Raw genomic sequence first — 22162 nt, 5'->3', positions numbered from 1 at the left:
CTTTATGACCTTTCTCCCACCTTTCTCACTCAGTAATGTCACTCCATAAGTTTTGATGCTTCAGATAATACAGTATGTTCTTTTCCTGTTTGGACGTTGTAGGAAATAACTAGGGCAGACAGAGAGGGACTTGAGGTGTGGAAAGAGGCTGTGGTGTAGGCGAAGGAGGAGGGGGAACTAATAAGACGACCCTGCAAGCGTTGGCTAATTTATAACTCCTGGGGCTGCTGAAATGGCTTTCAAGTTTTGCACTCTGACATTTTTGCAATTTTCCCATGTTCCTGCTGCCGTCCCGGCACCATAGATAAGGAACCCTCAAATCTCGCTCTGTTCTGGAATAATGAGATTGGAAAAGAAAAGATCTTTTCCATCTTTTTAACATTAAGAGAGAGGGGGAGGAGAGCACCAGCTAGTCAAAAAGCCCAGCAGTTCAACAAATATTACTCATGTCGCTGGCAAAAAAGAAAAGGAGATTTTTGAATAGAAAAATGGAAGAGGTGAACACAGGAGGCATTGTTTGCATATCAGAGAAATTAATCTACACAGCAAAGTGTAAGAGCCCGCAATTCAGAAAGCAAAGAATTAGGACAGCCCAGCTGAGAATAATTTTCTAGCCAGTTAATTTAATTGCATAAATCATTCCTTTGTTAGCAATAAAGAGATATAATTAAAATGAGATTGCCTCTAGTTTCTATTCTCTGGAAGCTAAAGGAATTGATTTTGGGCAAAGCATTCTTCTAAATACCAGATCGGCAAATTACATTTACCTTTTTTTTTTTTTTAGAAAAAGCTAAATTATTTTGTGATAATATCATGGCGAGTTTAATTAATTATAGATCTGCCATATGATCTTAAGGAAATAATTTATTTAGTGCCCTTAGAACAGAAGTTTGCAATCATGTGAGCGTCCCTTTGGTAGATGGTTGTGCGGATTTTCACAAACAGGTCAGAAGTTTAACAGGAGGCTGTCAGGAGGAATCTGAGGCCGCTTAATGATTGTTTGGGGGTTTTGGTTAGCTGTCCTTATTTAAAATAAAAAAAAAGCCACTATTTGATGTTGTATAATTTAACCGAACTCATTTAGATCGGCTTTATCCTAAAATTGCTACTGGTGATTATTTGCTGTCTCTGAACCTTTGGAATTTAAAAAGCCTGTAATTGTCTATTAAATAGGGGGAGATCGGATCAAAGAGGAATTCGAGCATCTCCTGCTTTTAAAGCACAGGTCTGCTGATCCATCAGTTGAGTGTCAGGGAGAATTGCAGGCTGTGGCAGAGGGGACGCTCGTTTTTATGGTAATGAATTCGAATTATTTTTTTTAAATGTACTAATCTCATTGGCTTGCTCCAGATTTTTGAGGTTCATTGGCATTACTTGGTAATAAGGATCAGTATGGTGATGGGGGGCGGGGGGATCTGGTCAGCTTTCAAAAGGTCGGGGCTAGGAGAAAATCCTGCCCCCAGTGTATGGCTTCAGTGCTTACAAAATGTGTGAACCTTAGAAGAACCTGTTTTAGAAAGAAACTGTAAAATCTTCAGAGACATTTTTGTAGTATGTAAAATGCAGTTGCCCTGTTGCTTAATGTCTTAGAACAAAAAGTGTTAGCTGCCAGTTATGTGTGTCCCTGAGCTTCTGCACAGGATGGTGTAAAGAACAGGCCTAGGACTTGGGAGGAACTGAAGTAATTCCATTGCTAAGTTTGGATCTCTTATCAAATGAACCAGGTACTGAAGACAGATAACCCCTCCTCTGAATGCACTCCCTAGGAAGGAAAGATGGCCCTGAGCTTAGTAGAAGAAGTCAGTGGAAGATGCTAATTTCTGCTGGACAATAGCTATAGGACCATCTTGGTGAGTACTGTCACAGCAGGGGTCAGCCTTCAAACCAGTGACCTGCAGAATATATGCCTGCTGCTTCCATGTAGAAACGGCTGCCCAGCCACTGGTCATGGCCTGAAACTGGAGCTGGAATAGATCTTTCTCCCTTTTAAATTATTTCTCCCAAGTATCTGTCAAGGGACAAAAAGTCTAATATACTTCGATCTCCAGAATCTCCTTAAATATCTATCCATGTATCTAAGTTTTATTATTATTATTTCCCTTATGCCAGCAGAATTCATGAACTTCTTAGACTCAGGAAAGGAAGCTCATTCACAATTTGCTTCCCAACATCTGGCTAATATTTGTCATAAAGACATTACCCTTTAACCACTGTGTGAGGAAAACGTATATCCTTGGCTTCTCTGACAGCATTTACACCTTTGGTTCTTACACAAAACACACGTTAAAAATTATGTATGTGTGTTTTACCCTGTCGAACAAAGGACATGTTTGTACTTGTAGTCAGTAACTCTTACAGGATGAATATCATCAAATATTGTTACAGGAGTGTTTAGAGCAGCAATTGTCTACATGTGAGGTACAACCCCTTTGGCTTCACCAATCAGATATCCTGCATATCAGATATTTATGCTGCAATGCATAACAGTAACAAAATTACAGTTATCAAGTAGCAACAAAATAATTTTATGGTTGGTCACTACAATATGAGGAACTGTATTAAAGGGTTTTAGCATTGGGGAGTTGCAAACCACTGGTTTAAAGGACACCTAGTGGGTACAATGTTGGATATGGGAAGTCATCATCCTCCAAGTAACTGCCACCCATCTTTCCTCCGGGCTGTATCCAAGGCCCTGTTTATATGATTCACACATTTCCTGGGCTTCATTTATCTGTACTGAGATTTCCCAAGTCTAAATGACTAAACTAGACCTTTCTCCTGAGATGCAGACTTCTGTCTCTGGCTTTTTTTGTTTTCTAGAAGCACCTCTTGAAGAATGATTGATACCTCCAACCCACCATATCTGAGAAAGAGAAAGAGCTCACCTGTCTCCTGGTGTACAAAGTAGGACAAAACAAGCGTTCTCTCTGTCCCTTCTCTTTCTCACCCCCTCCACATTTCAACCAACAAGCATATCAGCTCTGCTTTTCAAGAGTTTTTTTAGAGTCAAACCGTTCCTCACCATTGAGATCCACCCAGTACACTATGTCTTACAGCAAACAAAACAAAACAAAAACTCAACCAACCAAAACCAAAATCAATCATTTCTACACTAAAACACACGAGGTCACACCTCCCTAAAGTCTCCACTGTTTATCCCACCACTGCAGCTGTGGCCTGAACTTCTAAGCAATTTCAAAGCTCACGGTGACATCTTCGTTCCATATTCTTGCTCTCCCAAGCCTGCCCATGGCTGCTGCTCCTCAGTCTGTAGACCTCAGCACAAATGTTACTTCAGAAAGAAGCTCCCTGACAAGATGGGCCCAGCAGCTCTGCTCTTAAATGGCTTTGTCACTGCTCCATTACTGAATACATCTATAAACACCTCAGATTATCTTAGTGCATCTGTTTTCTGTCATGTTTCCCCACTAGAACTGCATGTGTGCCATACTCTAAGTTGTCTGCAGGCTGTCGACAGTCCTGGCAAGAACCTCAGTGTATTTGTGAATCAGTGGAAGCCTCCTTTATGCTGTGGACATTTCCACAAATATTTTATGTTCTTTCTTCTTTAAGGCCTTTGTACACGTTTTTTCATCTGTACACAGATGCCTACAAACATATACACATATGCTCACATACATACACAAGCACATATAATACATATCCACATATCCACTTGCACATATGAACATATATACACAGATTGATACATACCACACACACATTCACTTCCACACATATGCCCTTCATATATGTGAACATGCATACATGCACTCACTACACACATATATACATATAATATATACACACATGCATACACACCACAAACATATAATATGTACATATATATTCACATATACACATACATACAGCATGCCACACACACATAAGTACATATGGACATTCTTTTTTTTTTTTTTTTTTTGGTTCTTTTTTTCGGAGCTGGGGACCGAACCCAGGGCCTTGCGCTTCCTAGGCAAGCGCTCTACCACTGAGCTAAATCCCCAACTCCACATATGGACATTCATAAACATACATACATCACATAAATACACACACATATCTCAATACATATTCACATGCAAATATATGCACACATTCATAAACTATACATGTATACATATATACAACTTTCCAAACACATATAGGCAGATGTTAACAAACATCACACACTATGCACACATTTATACAACACAAACACATACACAAACATACACACACACATGCACACTTACACATAAACACTCTATACACATACACTAATATATATATATATGCACACATACACACACATTCACATTAGTATGTGTGTATACACACACACTCTCTCCACTCACTTTTCTTTCTTGCTCACTACTTTGTAAAACTACAGTATGGTTTCTCCAGGAGTTGTCTCTATGCTAATCTACGCTGACTGTGACATCATCACATGCCATTTTCCATACCTCCTATTGTCCTATGCTATTGGATTTGCTGAATAAGTTAGTAGCTTCCACAGGAGCCAAATCTTTGGTTCAGCCTTATATTCATTCCCTGAGCCAAATCTGGTGCCTGGCACATAATAGGAGCTTGGGAATGATTTGTGGAAGAAAGAGAAAAAAAGCTGAAAAGAGTTTCAATGCTGTGTGAGGAATTTATTTTCCAGTCCAATGCCAATAAGCACATCTCCTTGAGAGAATGGCTAAATGCCCTGCTGTCGCCTGAGCATGGAGACACTCCAGCAAGACTGAGTTTGTGGCACCAAACAGACAAACAGAGAGGCTCTTCCTAGGGTGGGAGGTAATTAGCACACATTTGGCAGAATGCACTGGAAGGAAGAGATGTCCTGAGGGGTACTCTTGGAACACACTCACGGAGGAAAGCTCACACACAATGAAGATGATTTTAACATAGTAACAGTGACTGCAGTGCCCAGAGTCAGCATTCTAAGCAGGCAGTGGGAAAGCCAGAGTCTATGTGCCTTGGAATGAGAGAGCAGGTGGCTAAGGTTAGATACCATTAGAGAGAAGAGAAAACATCTGGCTGCCCCTACAAAAGAGACTTGGCTCTCTCGGCCTCTCCAAGCTTAAGACGTTTCCCTCTAACTTCTTAATGAGAAGGCATGGAAGGTGAGTTACCAAATTCTATTGCTATGGCCACTCCAGTTGATATATAAGGACTTTGGAAACAAACTTTTATTTCCATAAGTCAGTCTTTTTATACTTTCTAATTCTTTACAGGCGCCCTGATACATTTGGACTGTGTGGTTGCAGACAGCCCACGTGTGTTAATTAGCAAATTAAATTATCTTACTCCTTTCTGCTTATGCTACATACAAGTCTGTGGAACCACTGAGAAGATAATGACATTCATCTATGACTTCCCAACCCTAAGCATGCTGGGATAGTGAGGAAAGAGGCTCCAGCTGGGGCTCGGGGGGAGCTTGAATTCTGTTTTTCCTCTGACATAATTCTGTCTGCTGCAGTCACATGTCTTCACCTTCTCCTTCGCCTCTTAATCATCCCATGCTGTTTCTAAAGATGGGCTTCATAAGCTGCCTATGAGGCACACATCTGTAATCCCCCCACCCCTGCAGTGGAAGACCAGGAGTTCAAGGCCAGCCTTGGCTACACACTAACTTTGAGGCCAGCTACACAAGGCTTTGTTTCAAACAACAAAATAAAAATAAAATGAAAAAAAAAAGGCATGAGGCTTTGTTTGAAACAACAAAATAAAAATAAAATGAAAAAAAAAAGGCAGGAAGAAAGAAAAGAGACTCTATAATCCTCGAAAAGACTGAAAAGACTTCGCTTACCAGGCGAAATACAGACATCCATTGGAAATTGATACACGTGTGTCTTTCCTACTCCTTCAGCTTTTCTCCTCTTGTAATTATGTAAAGCCACAGACAGCTGGGGAAGGAAAGATGAGTAGGCTCACACAGCTCTTCTGAGTGTCCGTTGCTTCCTCATTCAACATGGGAGAGCCTTCTTAAGGAAGGAAGAACACTGAGAAACTAGTGGGACAAAGGGCAGCCCCACTCTTCTGCAGGTGACTGGATTCCCATCAGGATCGTGTCTCCAACGTGTGGCAGATGGCTGTGATGTGTGTCTCTTTGACACAGTCCAGAGGATGCTGTGAACTCAATTCAGAATAGGATATCTTCCTTTAGTTAGGGGCCACAAACTACACCCTATACCAGAACCAGAATAGTCTTGGGACAAAAGAGACCTTTGATAAGTCATAAACAACCAGCTGATTGATTGATTCTAGGAATTTACATATCTAGACATTCATTTTAATTAAGCATTTATTTCATTGGAAAACACATAACACAGGCAAAATCTCTGCAACCGTGACAGCTATATTGGCACTTTATAGCACCCAATTTAATCACCAGGAACTGATCAATCCCGCTCTGAAAATCTTCCATAACACAACACTTGGCCCTGCTTCTCTAGGTTTCGAAACAGGGAGGGGAGCACTAGGGCGGCAGAGAAACCAGACGGACAGCCTTTCACTGTTGTGCTTTAATTTTCTGGGAGTTTTTCCCTCAACTAAAAGCCAGCTCCCCTCTGCACTAGTGTCCACGTGACTCTAACAGTGCTGTTAGAATGTATGAAAGGGAGTCCCTTCAAAATTACCCAGCTCTGAGTTAGAAAGGGACTGGGTTTGACTCTGTGTGTGTGTGTGTTTGTTCAGGTGTGAGGGCATGCACGTACATGTGTGTTTAGGCATGCATGTACACGTGTGTTCATGTGGACTCATTCCTGTTCATGTGTGTGTATACTCACATATAAACAGATGAGGGGTTCACTTGTGTGTGTAGTACATGTGAAGCCAGAGGTCAACTTTAGGTGTCATTCCTCAGAAGCCATCTAAGACAAGGTCTATCAATGGGACTCAGAGCTTTTGGGATTTGCTAGTCCTACAGACTAGTGAGGCCCAGTGGCCTACCTGCCTCTGCCTTCCCAAGGCTGGGGATGCCCAGTACAAGCACTTCATTGATTGGGCAGTTTTCCCAGCCTTGGGTTCAAATTTTCGTAGCTCACTTTCCGTCAGTAAAACCAAAGTTCCATCTGAGATGCCACTCTTTTTAGAATTCTTCCTAAAATTGCACAGTGTTTCTCTGCTCAACCTATTCTGTGGTGTTGCCCTGCCCAGTCCTCTAATTTCACTAAAAAGCATACTGTGTCCTATACCCTTGTTCTTCTAGAACGTTCTTACAGCCCCTAGTCCAGTTCTCCCTATGCACCTTCAGCACCTAGATCAAATGCCACCCAGTTAGTCTCTCTTCCCACCCAGGCTGAACCAAAGTACCGTTCTCTGAGGCCCCAAACTACTCTGGTGTGACTGTATCACTAGGTGTATCCATTGTAAAAATATTTATTTCTATCCAATAATAAAAGGAAAGCTTCCTTTTCGTATGGGAGGTAAAAAGGTGGAAAAATATAACATGCTAAAAATCAGTAATTCTACCAATTCCACATCAATATTTTGGTACTTCCCAAACATTTTTTCTATGTGCACGATGGGCAGTTGATTAGAAACATTTTTCTATTTTTTTTTACCACTTATGATATATTATTGTGGGTGCTCTTCCACCCAGAAATGAGTTTTTAATTTTTCCTTTTATTTAATATGAGTGGGTCTCATGAATCAATTGGGAAAACAGAAAGAGTAGGTGATGGGGCGATAGTTTGAGTCTTACAGCTTCCCATCTTTCTCTTCTGATATGCCATAAAAAAGAGACACCCCCAGGTTTGCCTGCTGAAGAATAAAAGATGAAGTGGAGAGTGGCTAAGTTATAGCAATCAAAGCCACCCTTACTCATCCCAGCTAACCAGAGTCCCTTTGTAAGCCTGACTCCATGCTAGTAAATGAGGAACCGCGCCTGTTGAGCCCAGCCCAGCTTTGCCTGTACATTTATGACATTAATAAATGGTTGTTGTATGCTAATAAGTTTTGAGCAATTCTTGGTTACACAAAACTAGCTTACTGGTACTTGTGTGTTTTCACGTAGTAGAGAATCTGTCAATCATGTAAGTTTGTTTCCTGCTTCTTCCTTAATGGTTTGAAGAGTTATTGATGAGCATTGTTTATAACTTTATGGTAAGTTAAACTATTGATATAGCATAAAACTATCTTTTTTCAATATCTGCATTATTTATAATGATTTTTTTTAAAACAGAGAACTACAGCTTCATGAGCTTCTTACAGCTTGAAGTATAATTACTGGGCCAAAGTCTATGTCAACAGTTTGAAGGCCTTTGATAAATGTTGATGTTTTCTTTTTCCAGAAAGACTACACGTGGTCTAAGATGGCTCATTTCCCTCCCATCTTTCCGCAGTTAATTATTAATTATGAATACATCATAAAGTTGGTGATGAAGAAATGCATCTCATTCTATGTCTTATTCATGTGAGTGAAGTTAGCCTGATCCCTTTGGCATTTACTCTTTAGCCGAAGGTTTCTTTATTCACAATGGTCATTGTTCCTTCTTTTTATTTAGAAGGACAATAGTGTGCTCTATATATTAAGAATACATGCTACCCATAGCTTCTATTTCTTTACTGACAACCACAAACAAACATCTCATTAAAGTATCTTCTGTAAATTGTCACAACAGTTTTTCAAGGCCACTTCTATATTGCTGGAGACCTGAAAGATAAATACGTCACTCGTGGCCACACGTGGAAAGCTCAGGCTGCAAAGTCTGGTTCTTATGTTTGGACTGCTAGGTTGCAAATTTCTAAATTTTTTTTAAATTTCTAAATTTTATTTTAATGATTTAACTTTATTTCAGTTTGACATATCTGCACTCAGAGAGATTACCTTTATAGAAGTTCATTTAAATGTCCCATGAGACTGCAGACCCCTCCTGGTTTTCACCTAAGATGTATAGTAATTATATTCTCTCTTCTCAATCCAAACCCTCCACCTATCCTTCTCTCTTTCAAATTCATGACATCTTTTTCTTTAATTGTTGTTGAGTAAGAGTGTGTGTGTGTGTGTGTGTGTGTGTGTGTGTGTGTGTGTGAACAAGGGCAACACCAATAGACATGCTAATGTGGACAGAGGAAATCTCATGAGGACTCAACCTTAGACAAAGAACTATAAGCAACTAAGGAATGGCCAGATCAAGAGAAATGGTCTTCCCCAGGGAAGAGCACTCCGATTGCTTATCCACTATCAAGTGATCAGCCCTAAAAACACATACAATCTGAATTCTTTACTGTCATGTTTACACTAATACCTTGGTGGATGAAGTGTCTCACTGCAGTGTGTAATGGCATTCCCCCTCCCCTAATTAGATACTAAAAAGAACCAGACTAAATGCATTCAATTAGTTTACTTTGTCAAATTGTTTTTCTCAGAATCAGCCTGAAGAACTAGTGCCAGGACTACTGCATATAACAATAATTTAAAACAAGCCTGAGTTCTATCGCCTCTCAATGACTAAGATCCCTGATCACCCAAGACAGAAGAACACAGCTCTGTCCAGTGCTACAACACATACCTAGAATTTGGCCAAAAGCACACTAGCGATCCCTTCTCCTCTCCCCAACCCCAGTAAAATATGTTTGCCGGTTAATGCAACTCTTCCTTCAAGATCTCCCCCAAACGTGTGTGAAGGGGACATGAAAGGAACAGAACTGGTGATACATTTTCAAGTGCCAGCCATGGAGAGGTGTGGTACTCTTTGTTCTGGGATAGGAGGGGATGTGGCTTGGTAGTTGAGTACTTGCTCAGTGTGCTCAAGGCCCTGGCTTTGATTTCCAGTCCTAACGAACAAATAAATCCTCTCTGACTTGGTTCAGTTTTAAACTTTTAACATTTTCTGACCACCAAATTGTACCCGTCTTCCTTTGAAAGAGACTCAAAGCCCTTGGTCAAAACAGAAATAGTTCTAACAGTATTTATAAAATGGGGGCCTTTCTTGTATACATGCATTTTCTCTACACGGGGGTGTACCTCTATCTCCTTGGAAACAGGAAAGATGATGTCCAAATATGTTTGCAAAGTGAAATAGTGACTAGGTTAGCAGCCTCGCTCTCACGGGCGCTCACAGAAATGTGTTTCTATGCACTCTAAAGCATAATCAGAATTAAATTAGCAAGACTCTTTCCTTTCCTGGTGGGACTTGTAGCTACCTTGGGGGCAGACTGACAGAAGTGCTAGCTTCAGCCTAGGGAAGGGCTGGAAGAGCCTGGAAACGCTGAATGGGGCCTTTGCAGGGACGTAGCACCTGGCACCGGTATTTAAAAACCCTCTAGAGTCGCCCTCTGGTTTTTTTTTGTTTTGTTTTGTTTTGTTTTGTTTTTTAATTTTTTATTTTTTTTTAAGCTGAGCAAAAACTTGCTGGGCTCCAATCTAGGTCAGTGAACACGGAGGAGCGAAGCTTTCTGTCAGATCAAGTGCTCCTTATATTTAATAACAATTTCTAAAACAAAGCAGGCGGCGGGCATGCTAGCAGTGAAGGGATCTTCTTTCTTACAGGCATCTACACAGGATTTCTCTGGTGGAGAAGACCATCTGGCTTCAAAACCCTGAAGTGTGCTTAATGATATCTTATCTATAATTTATCCTCATGTTTCATAATAGAATTCACCAGCGAGTAGATTGGAATCTTCTAGAAAATATTTTCTCTTAGAAATAAATATTTATATCAGCTAATCAGAAAACAAACAGAACATAAAGTACTTCATAAAATGCTCAGATTTATTGTATGATAAACCTGGTATTTCAAAATGGTAAGAAATGGCTGGAGAGATGGCTCAGTGGTTCAGAGAGCAAGGGCTGGCCACTCTTTCCTGGCTTCGGGAATTTAATTCCTAGCAACAACTCTGTCTCTGTCTCTGTCTCTGTCTCTTTCTCTCTTTCTCTCTTTCTCTCTGTGTCTCTGTCTCTTTCTCTCTTTCTCTCTGTGTCTCTGTGTCTCTCTGTGTCTCTGTCTCTGTCTCTTTCTTTCTGTGTCTCTGTGTCTCTCTGTGTCTGTCTGTTTCTCTCTCTCTCTCTCTCTCTCTCTCTCTCTCTCTCTCTCTCCCCTCTAACTCTCCCTCTTCCTCTCTTTCCCCATTTCCCCCTCCCTACTCTCTCTCACACACAAGTCAAAATAAATAAATCTTTTTAAAACTCCGATATGGAATAGGTAATGTTGATACTGGGATCTGCTCACCTATTTTGAGAGGACAAAAGGCAGATTCCCATGTAGGACCTTACATAGTAAGTGTAAATATCAAAATGACAAAGAGAAAGTATGTCATCTTACATTTCTCCTTTGTCTTGCATATTTTCTACAAAATTTCCTGGATACTGGATGTGCATCAGCAGGGCATTTTTTAAAACCAGAGGTTTGCTAATCTTATTTGATTTCTTCCAAAGAAACAACTTTTGGTTTGATTGACTCTATGCACTATTCTTCTCCTCTTCAGATAGCCAACGTCATTAAATGCAGAGAGACTCAAAACATTTTCCCTAAGAACAGGAACAAGACAAGGGGATCAACTCTCTCCACTTCTGTTCGTTACAGAGCTTGAAGTCTTACACAGAACAATAAGATAAGGAAACGAAAGAGAAACAAACAGGAAAAGAAGGTGGAGGTGACCTTCTATGCCAGTTACCAAAAGGACCCTCCATGTCTGTCAGGGACAAAGGTAAGCTTCCACATATGTCAATAATGGAAAGGACCTTCTATGTCAGTGACAGAGAGGACCTTCCATATATGTCATGAACAATATATAGGATCAGTCAAACCAAATATTGTCTCTTTGAAAAAATCAAAGAAGATTAGCAAACCTCTAGTAAAGCAAAGAAAATATCCAGCTGATGTTTATCAATAGAAATAAACAGAAAAAAATTGTAGAAAATGTGTAAGACCAAGGAAAAATGTAAGACCACATTTTTTATATTTATACTTATTTCTTTCAACATTTATTATTATGTAAGGACATAGATGGGAGAGGGACTTCCAGGAATGGAGGAAGCATTGGTGATGGGAATGAGGTAGAGTAGTGTCTATCCCAATAGGACAATGGCACAGCGGCTGGCAGGACAGCCTGTCATCCACTTCTGCTTCAAAGGTGCTGCTCTCTAATCTGAGGTGCAATGTGCTGTGGAAACTTCCCAGGAGCTGTTGATATCTGCTCCATTTCATTGGATACTCTTCTAGAAGGCAAATCTCATTTCAGGGGATGCGTGGGGGTACAACTGCTCTGAATTTGGCATGCAGAGCACACAATAGTGTGTATCAAGTTGACAGGAACCTTCTTTCATTCAGAAATTCAGTTCATCTGCTTGCCACTAAATGGCATTTCCCTCCTGTCACTCTTCTTTTTTTTCTTTTTTTTTTCTTTTTTTTTCCGGAGCTGAGGACTGAACCCAGGGCCTTGCGCTTGCTAGGCAAGCACGCTACCACTGAGCTAAATCCCCAACCCTACCTGTCACTCTTCTTAGAGATAGTCTTGCCATGTATCCCAGACTAGCTTGGAATTTGCTATGTAGTCCAAGGTGGCTTCAACTACCAAGGCACACCCTCTCCCATCCCAGAGCAATTTAAAAGCAGAGAATACTACACTTCTTCACAATTGGCACTTGAAAATACATGACCAGTTCAACCTGCCATTCTGTTCCTTTCATGTCTGAGTGGGAGAGGGAGTGAGGAGAGGTTAGGGAATGGTGATCAGAGATGTCATTTTATGGCCAGATATCACAGGTATTTCTCTAATCTGATTAGGCAGTCACCTGATTGTGATAAATTATGTTGCACATTGAGATGTTTAGGCTTCTGACAATGATAACATTGCAGAAGAGAAGTTTTCCATTTTTTTTTTCCTGAAGGCATGCTTCTGTTGGGAGTTTTAAGATAGAAAACCCATGACACGCTGCTGGTGGTGGCACGACGGGGTTACAAGGAGAACACAAGTTAACTGCAATGACAGATGATCAAATCTTTTCGCTCTTCTCTATGTAGAGCAGTAGATAGAATACAAATGTTTCACTTTGCTTTTTCAACAGAAAGATCTATATTGATACCTTGGTAGGATGTTATGATCAGAATGATTTCAGGTTGGAAAACTATCCTCATCATCTGAGAAGCTGATAGATTTTTGAAGTGCTAGGTCTTGTATGGATTGCATAAGCAACATCAAGGACCCCTCAGGGTCAGTCTCAATGGTCATGATTTGGCTTTCCCTCCTATGCTCACTCTCTGGGTCTATTTCCTCAATGTGGACAGTCAGGGGTGTTGTTATAATTTTTGCTCTTATCATCCAGACCTTGTAATTCTTTCTATTTTGTCACTGCTAATATTTATATGACACCCAGTGAGTGATTGATCTTCTATAGGGCTCTGTGGTCACTCACACTTGCTTATCATCTGTACATAGGGGCCGATCCACAGATTTATGGTGGCCATAAATATTGTTACCAAAAGTATGGCTTCTTTTTTTTCCTCCCCTGTGGGCTAATTTCTAATAACTCTTGTGCATGAGAGCAATTACTGACAAAAGTCAGCCTGTGTTAATAGAGTTTATCACACTTCATCATATATCCTTTGTCGTTGGAAGCATTTTGACAAGCCCAGGGTTAATTAAAACCAAGAAGACAATAAAATACACCTAATCAAACATAACAGGTACAGAAATCAATTAGCAGATTTATAGCACTTTGGAGGTTTCCATAATGTATAAAATTCAAAGAAACTGTCGTTCCCATTTCCTCGAGACAGTGTAATTAAATTTCTAATTGAAACTATTTTTCAGTAGGTAATGTACAATCTACTCAAGTTTCATTTGCATTAAAGCAGGGTCTATAGAGGTTGAAAGAGCTTAGGAAATTAAAAAAGATCATTGAGTTATTTCCACTACTGATATTTAGTCTAACTAAAAGTTGGGGGAAAGTTGCACTGTACAGAACAGGGGAGGAGGGAAAGGTGGCGAGCTTTATGATAAAGAGAGTAGGTGCGGTTTTTCTATGTGTCAAGCTTCTAAGTCCTGATAGAATACAATAGTTACCAAGGGAGTGTGCATCAATAAAATAATTCTTTAGTTTTGCAAGCATCTGTCAATCATATATTTATTTGCTTTCTTAATTCACACACTTCTTTTGATTGGATTGATTGCGATGGTCCCTTATTTCGATAGTATGTACTGGTGGCTTTATGCAAACCATTGGGTTCTATTTTTTTTTGTTTTTCTTTTGGTTTTGCAGATTATGTATGTGCCAACCTGTGATGGTTTGCTCTAATTTTGTATGTGAAAATGTGCATATGTCTGCATGAGTGTGTGTGTGTGTGTGTGTGTGTGTGTGTGTGTGTGTTTTATACACGTAGGTGTATGGAAGGCCAGAGGAAGTGTTGTAGTGTTTTCCTCTGCTACTGACCTTTTTATTGCCTTGATATAGCATTTCTCCCTGAACTGAAAGCTTGCTGTTTGTCCACCAAGTTCTGAGGATTACCCTTTTCCTCTTAATGCTGAGGTTACAGGTACACGCATCTATGCCTGACTTTTATGTGCATAGTGGGGATTCAAACACAGGTCCTCATGCTTTCAGAGCAAGCAATCTCTCCCACTAAATCATCTCCCCAGGTATTTTGGTTGTCGACTTGACAGAATTTAGGATCACCTAGGAAACAGACCTGTGAGTGTGCCTGTGAGAATGTTCTCAGAGAGTTTTAACCGAGGTGGGAAGACCCAAGCCTATGGTGGGCACTGCCATTCTGTGGCCTGGGTTTTCAAACTGCCGGAGGCAGAGGAAGTTTGCTGAGAACCAGCAGCTCCCTTCCTGCTGGCTGACTACAGATGCAATGTGGCTACCAGGTCTGGGCTCCCAGCACCGTGTTTTCTTTGCTATGGTAGAATAGAATGGACCACCAAAGTGCAAACCAAAATCAACCATTCCTTCCTTAGATTGCTTTTGTTAGATACTTTGGGACAACAGTTTAAAACATAACTAAAACACCACCTAGGTGAAATGTGACACTAAGTTCCCGGAGCCTAGGAAGACAGGGCTGGAAGAACAAGCAGGTTCAGAGCACTCTGCTGCTCTGCAAGGCCAGGTCCCCGCTGCCCTTGGAGCGCTCTAATTCCTGCTCCTCCCCTAGACTCTGGATACCTTTGATTGATATTTTCTGAACTATGAACAGAATCTCATATTATTATTCACACCTAAAAAAAATGATCACAGTCTTTACTCTTCTAAAATTATCCTTTAAAAAAACTTCTGTGTTGTTGACATTGAATTGAAAGATAGTTTTTGTTTGTTTGTTTTTTTGTTTTTTGTTTTTTTTTTTTTTGGCTTGGATCTCCTTACTTTCCCCTTTGGGGAAATATTCCCCTAACATAACAACCAATAACAGCAACAAAATAATGGCTCGTTTTCCTAAACCCATAATTAAGCCACGCCTACAGCTGAGTTGCTTCTTTAAAACTGGGAATGAAGGTCAAGTTGGAGGTAATTCTTTCTGTCCGTGGGGCCACCTCAAGTCTTACCCATACAGTGCCAGGGGAGGCTAGAGTCTTATAAAGCCCAATGCAGCCAAACACTGTTGGAACTTCCACAGACAGTACTGAAGACTGGCAGGTTAAACACAGTGTGTTGTTTTGGGAAAGATATCCTGGTGGCCAAGTAAAACAAATGAAAGATACAAATGTGGATAAACCATTTTTTTTAAATAACATAAAAACATAGATGTTCCCTCTTTTCTGGGTAAGCTCATTTGTGGTTTCTGGGCATTAAAGGACTATGTCGTGGTTAAGCAGCTCAGCAGTAGTGTCTGGCTTTCGGTGCAGCAGGTCCCTAGAATGCTGGCACCTTTACTTTCTCTGTGTGGACCAATGGAAGATGCTCTGAGAATTAAGAAATGATGTTTTATGTTTAAACTTTGCTCCTTTTCTGTGCGCCTGAATCTCCTTTTTCGGTTCTTCGCTAGCTCGCCTTCCTTTCTCCAGTACTTACCATCAGGCCCAGTCCTCCGCTCTTACATTCTTCCAGTCTATGGATCTGAGAATCTGTCTGTCCCACAGAATTAGCAAACTAATTTGCAAAGAACCAGTCTGTCTTTCTTACTGAGTTCTCTCCTCGTGCTTTGGTTTACTTTGATATCAGCGACCTATTAGATTTAGCCCTAAAGTGAACATTCAATTTCCATGTCAGTATCTTCCTATTTTGTTGTTTGGATTTTGGTGTTAGTGGGGCCACTGTGTTCAAAGCCCACGGTAAGGTAGTCCTTCCTAATAAGTGGACGATACATAGTGGTTCACACTTAGTAGAGGCTAGTTTTCTCTCTTCATGATAACATAGAGTGGGAGAGGGCTTCACTGTGCCCTTCTCATGGATGCTACTTTGGAAAGCTGTTTCCAAACTGGAGGGGTGGAGGGTACAAAGAGAACTGAGTGTGCATGTAGGAAGTTTTATGGCCATGCCCGAGAATGTTCATAGTTTCTGAGCACCCTCTTTGGCTAGATCAGGGCTTTGATAACTCTTTTCTGCTTACATGCATTTTTCATACGAGAAATTTTCATAGACCTTAGATAGACTGGTTTACAATTAGGCACACAAACAAAACATTTGCTAAAAACAAATCATAAATAAATTTACCTTAGCACAATTATTTGGTACATATTTATTACCACTTATTAATGAGAGAAGAAAGTTTGCAGATGTTCATACATGTAAATGCTTCGTGAACAATTAGTGGAATTGTTTGGGAAGGTTCCGGAGGTGTGGCCTTGTTAGATAAGGTGTTTCACTGGGGCTGGGGTTTGACGGTTTCAAAAAACTCATTCACACTGTGCACCCTCTGCCTTCTGCTTGTGGATCAAGATATGGACTCTCAACTGTCCCTACAGCCATGCTTATAAACTCTATCCCCCTGAACTGTAAGTCTAATTAAATGCTTTCTTTTATAAGTTGCCCCAGTCATGCTTTATCACAGCAATAAAAAAACATGAGTATGCTTAGCTATTTTTCCACAAAACATTAAACCTTAGCTGAAAACTTTCTATTGTGGGGCATAGTATCTTTGACATCTTTCAGAGTTGGTCACATTTTGATTTTGTAATCAGTAATGCTGCTTCACATAAATACGTAGCACACAATGCAGAGATTTAAAGTCATTTCAGAAATTGTTGGATTTTGGTCTTAATTCCTGGCCAAAATTCATTTAATGACTTTTATGAAATTCAAGACAGTAATCCAAACAGAGATGTTTTAAAACCTCCTAACACGATGTAATAACGCAAAGCTATAGTACTTTGTTCTTTTTGTGCTAAAGAATAACAGGAGAATATTTAAAAAAACCAAAACTTTATCTTGTGTAATTAATTCGTTCTGTTTCTCAGAAAGCAGGAAACTTTATGTGTACAGTACAAACACTGAAGTCCTTAGCATGCAATTGTCTCGTATCTGAGGAATATTCCAGGAAGTACGTGTTACTGCTGTGTGACAGCACACCAATGCAGAATGCATGTTTCATTTCAGTGAAATCCTGGGATGTGACGCTGATGAGGACTTTAAGAAAGGCTGTGGGTTCGTTACATGCTTGAATTTCAACTAATATTTGATTATTGTGCATCTATAAACCTTTTTCTACTGCCAATTTTTTTTTTTTTAAATTTTGCTTCAGTTACATAATCCCAACCATACAGCGTCACGGCACATAGGTTGAGAAGCTGGGCTCTAGGCCACAGTAGCTTGGCCACATTGCAATTGCAACTAAATCTGAGAAACATGATGCAGCTGTTTTAGGAGAAAGGAAACAGTATTGAATTTTGAAGTGCAACTATTAATCTCGATCACAGCCCTCTAAATTAAAAAGTATAGATTTCAATTCTATTTAAAACTGTGTAGACTTCAACTCTGTTTTTAATCTCATTAGGTCAAATTCTGGATCAATTCTGATTACTATTTAAAGTGTGTCTTAGTGAGTCTTCGTTCTGGTCCTAATATTGGCATGGTTCAAGCCTCCACCCTTTCAGCTTCCTGGACGATCTCTACCACCTCAGCATCGTTTCCATCTTGCAGCAACTGTTCCCGTCCAGGCACTTTGCATGAGGCTTTCACAGTTCCCCATCACAGATCAAAGCCTTCCAGAACCCATTTCTAACCCATTACATTTAATCTCCTCTGACACACTTTTTGGAGCTAGCATACATACTACCGCACAGTTCAGAACTGACCCGACTCCTCCTTACCTCAGTCCATCTTGATCTCTAACTCCCAAGCTTCTGCACTCTATTTCTGCATCCCTTGGGTTAGCTGAAGACATCACTAATCCTGTCTTGTATTGTGTAATACTTGTTTGTGTGTTTTATAGCATTCTCCAACACTATGCTGTGAGCTTCTTGAGAAAAAAGATGATGTCTAGCTTTGTACTCCATAAAATCTCAGAGGTTGTTCGGTTCACACGAGGTTGTTAACCCATAAATTCTTGGTGAATAGGCTATCTTGGAGACAGAATTAGTCATTATACTCGCTTTATATAATTTCACTTCCTAAAAGTGTCAGTCATATTGACAATTCATTGCTACAAACTACCTTTTATTTATGGAGACCTATGCTTAATTACAGTTTATGTCAGAGTATCTCAACATAAACTGATATAAACTAGAGACACTTAAAGCCTGGGAACTCATTTCCATTAGTTGTTTCGTTAATTTAATTCTGATCCATGCCATGGAGAAGCTCATGGATTTGAAGAGAAGCCAAAATACACACGCACTGTGATAGTCAGAATTTTAAAGAGTGTACAAAAGAGTTCTGCCCTGTGCTGTACTTGCTCTGTGTGATTCTTCTGTATGTATGTGTGGAGTCTGTAAATAATATAGACTATTGCTCCCACAAATGATTACCTTACTGGACAGAAGGAATTGAGCAGATCCAACCACGTCTTTGAGGAAACGGAGTCAATCCCATGGCAAACTACCTTTGGTGGGCTACCTAACTCACCTCGGTGAGTCCCGAGACAACAAAGTAAACAGCTTAGAATAAGGCTGGAGGAAAAAGTAAAAGCTGTAACCAGGAGCAGCTACAGAGGGGGACATCTGACTAGGCTCTGAGGACAGTCTCTGACAGGCAGGAGGCACACATCTAAGGATTCAAAGCTAACTAACATCCACACGTGAGCAGCCACATGACGCTTTTATAACAACAAACCGGGGATTTGAATGTACCAATGCCATTTCATTTCCTTCCCTTTCCCAGAGCCAGTTGATATAAAGAAGGCAAAGGCTGGCATTGCCTCATCTGTTAGCAAAGACCTATTCAGGAGATCATTTAACACAATCATTGGTGTTTGTTAGAAAGTCGTGCTTCTTTACTCTACATGCTAGCAAGCTTAATGCATAGACTGAGCACTGTCTTTTGGCTACCCCACTGGAGGAGAGCCAAGCAGACTTCCTACTCTTTAAAGAGAAAGTGGCTCAAAGGAGGTTGCTGCTTAGCAAGTCCATGGCACTGTGGCATACCAGGCTTGTTTCCATAGTATATGAGCAGTGCTGATGCGAAAACTAGCCTTGGGGTGAAAACAGAGAAGATGAAGAAATCCTATCTCAAGGAGTGTCTTGGTGAAGTGAGAAGTCCCGGAATGTGATTAGAGGTGTGGCTTCTGCTGGTCCTGGGGTGAGGGAGGGGCCCCTGGAGTTTGCTAAGTCTCAGTTTCCTTACGAGCAAGTGGGAAATTGAACTAAAGGATTCTCAGTTCCCTTCAGGCTTTGGTATCAGTGATCCACCTGACCAGAGGTGGAATAATGAAGAAGAGAAATGAAGGGACTTACTCAAGATAAATAATCGGATATTTAATAGTAGACAATGATGATGGGGGTGATGGTGGTAGTAGTGGGGGTGATAATGATGTGATTTCTGTGCTTAAGTCTATTGTGTGCTATCTATTTATTGAACTATGTTGAACGAATCTTGCATCCCTGGGATGAAATCGACTTCATTGTAATGTATGATCTTAAATTTAGTTTGTAAATATTTTACTGAGAAGTTTTGCATTTATTCCCACCGGGGAAAGTAGTCTACGGTCTTTGTTGACTTGTTATCATTTGGTCTGCAGTGCTTTTCCATTTGTAGTTTCCAAGCTGGATACCTTCACAACTTTTCCATTCTCCTTTCACTTAAGTTAGAGCTGGGACTAAGCCTAAGAATTTCGAGAAAAAAAAATAGTTGTAAGTAGTTAGAGGATTGTAAAGGCTTATAAATGGAAAACCTGAAGACATGAAAAACCTGTGCAAAGAGGAAAATGGGAGGGTTGGGAGAAACACTGAGAATATTGTCAAAGTAATTACATGACCAGGAGCTATATTAAGTCTTTGTCTATGACAACTTATTTTGCAACCGTGATGGCAAAGAAAAATGAAACATTAGTTCCCAAATCTCAGAGTTGACCAATTATAAAAATGAACTTGCCACTAGAGACTGACTGAAGAAACTACACCATCTCTTCTGGATGCTGCTGCATTGTACAACGCAGGGATGGGCAAGTGAGTGGCGTTTTGAAGCCAGAGGGACATACACAAGATCACCTTCCTAGTTGTAAAATTAAAGCAGAATACTTGGGCTGGAAACCAAACTCAGAGAAAACAACTCAGGAGGCCAGGAGAGTTTAATTCAGTTACACTTCTCCATTTTAGTGAGACACAGGAGAGCAGACGCTGTGAGATTAACCACACACTTCATAGGAGTAATGCATGAGCCTGGAGGTTGAACAGAATAAAAGAGAGTCAGAAGGACCATAGAAACAGATTAAAGTAGCTTTAATCGTTTGTTTATCCCCTGTCTCTGGTATGCTGTGTCATTTTCCATTTTTCTAGGTTGGCATGAGTTGCTGAGCAGTGGTACTTGCCTGGGCCCCAAATGCTCCTACTTGTCTTTTTTCTTCCTTCCTACCAGGAAAGGTATTTCTCACTTCTGAAAATCAAGAGTAGTCATGTCTTGATGGTCATCTCAGGTATCTGATATTTTCCTAGTATGCGCAGCATAGCTCATCACAGCATCTCTACGATGCCTGAAGTTTAAGTGTTGTCACTTTTTACTCGAGGTTAAGAAACTAGAAGGAATAAGAGGGGAGTAGTTTTGTATGTTCATGTGTTTAGGTGCTATCTCCCCTACACAATGGAAAAACATAGATGAAATATGTACAAGCTCTCGATTTTTTGAGAAATTTGCGGTGTCAGTAAGATGTAATAATCAGACTTATGACAGTAAAATTATGTGATCAGGAGAGTAATTAAAGTATAGAAAATATATGTTAAAACCAGGTAGGAGAGAAGGTAGGATACAGTGAATTGGACATAAGACGGGTGTTACAGTAGCATAAAGAGGGGATTAGAGGTCGCATCTCTCTCCTACAGCACAGAACTTTGCACAGTGGGTTAATGCTTTTGGGTGGGGCTTCCCATAAGGCAATGTGCCTAACAACTGGCTTCCACGCATAAAGCAGAGGTAGGTGTCTAAGGACTGGCGTTCCTTCAGAGGTGGCACATTGGGTAAGTCAGGGTGATTGGTTTTCAACCATGGCTTTATGGTATATTTTTGAAAGCTCTTGTGATAGTCACTTGCCCTCCTTGTTTTGTAGTGTCCTTGTCTTTAAGATGTCAGTGGGTATTAATTTAGGTAACCCGTTTACAAGTGGATGGCAAGTACTTCACATGGGCAAAGCCCTGTGAGTGACTCCTGGCACTTGGTAAGTGATCTAAAGCCCGCTAATTACTATGAGTTATCACGGATCAAGTAGCCAGTCGCCCTCACTGGAAACACTGGGGACCAGAAATGCTGTAGATTTCAGTCTTTCAAATTTGGGGATTAAATAAAAACAATTGTATTTTTGGATTTTTGTGGGGAGGTGTGGTCATGCCATGGAGGTTAGTGTCCATATGGAGACCAGAGGACAACTTTGGGAAGTCCATTCTCTCGTCCTGGCATGTGAGTCCTGGGGAACAGACCCCAGGTTGTCAAGCTTGGTGGTAAGTGTCTTTCCATGCTTAGCCACCTCACTGGCCAAACTTTGGCATATTTTATATGGACTTTATTGGTTGAGTTTTCCAAATCTCAAGAATTGAAACCCCGTATCTTGAGTGTCTCATATGATACTTGAGAAGTTTCAGATTTCGTACCATCTTCAGGTTTAGGATTTTGGGGGTTCTTCAGCCTGTACTTGTAAAGGCTGTTCATCGAACT

This window comes from Rattus norvegicus, chromosome 13 (assembly GCF_036323735.1).
Source record: "Rattus norvegicus strain BN/NHsdMcwi chromosome 13, GRCr8, whole genome shotgun sequence".
Taxonomy (NCBI): domain Eukaryota; kingdom Metazoa; phylum Chordata; class Mammalia; order Rodentia; family Muridae; genus Rattus; species Rattus norvegicus.
Note: the sequence above shows the minus strand (reverse complement) of the source record.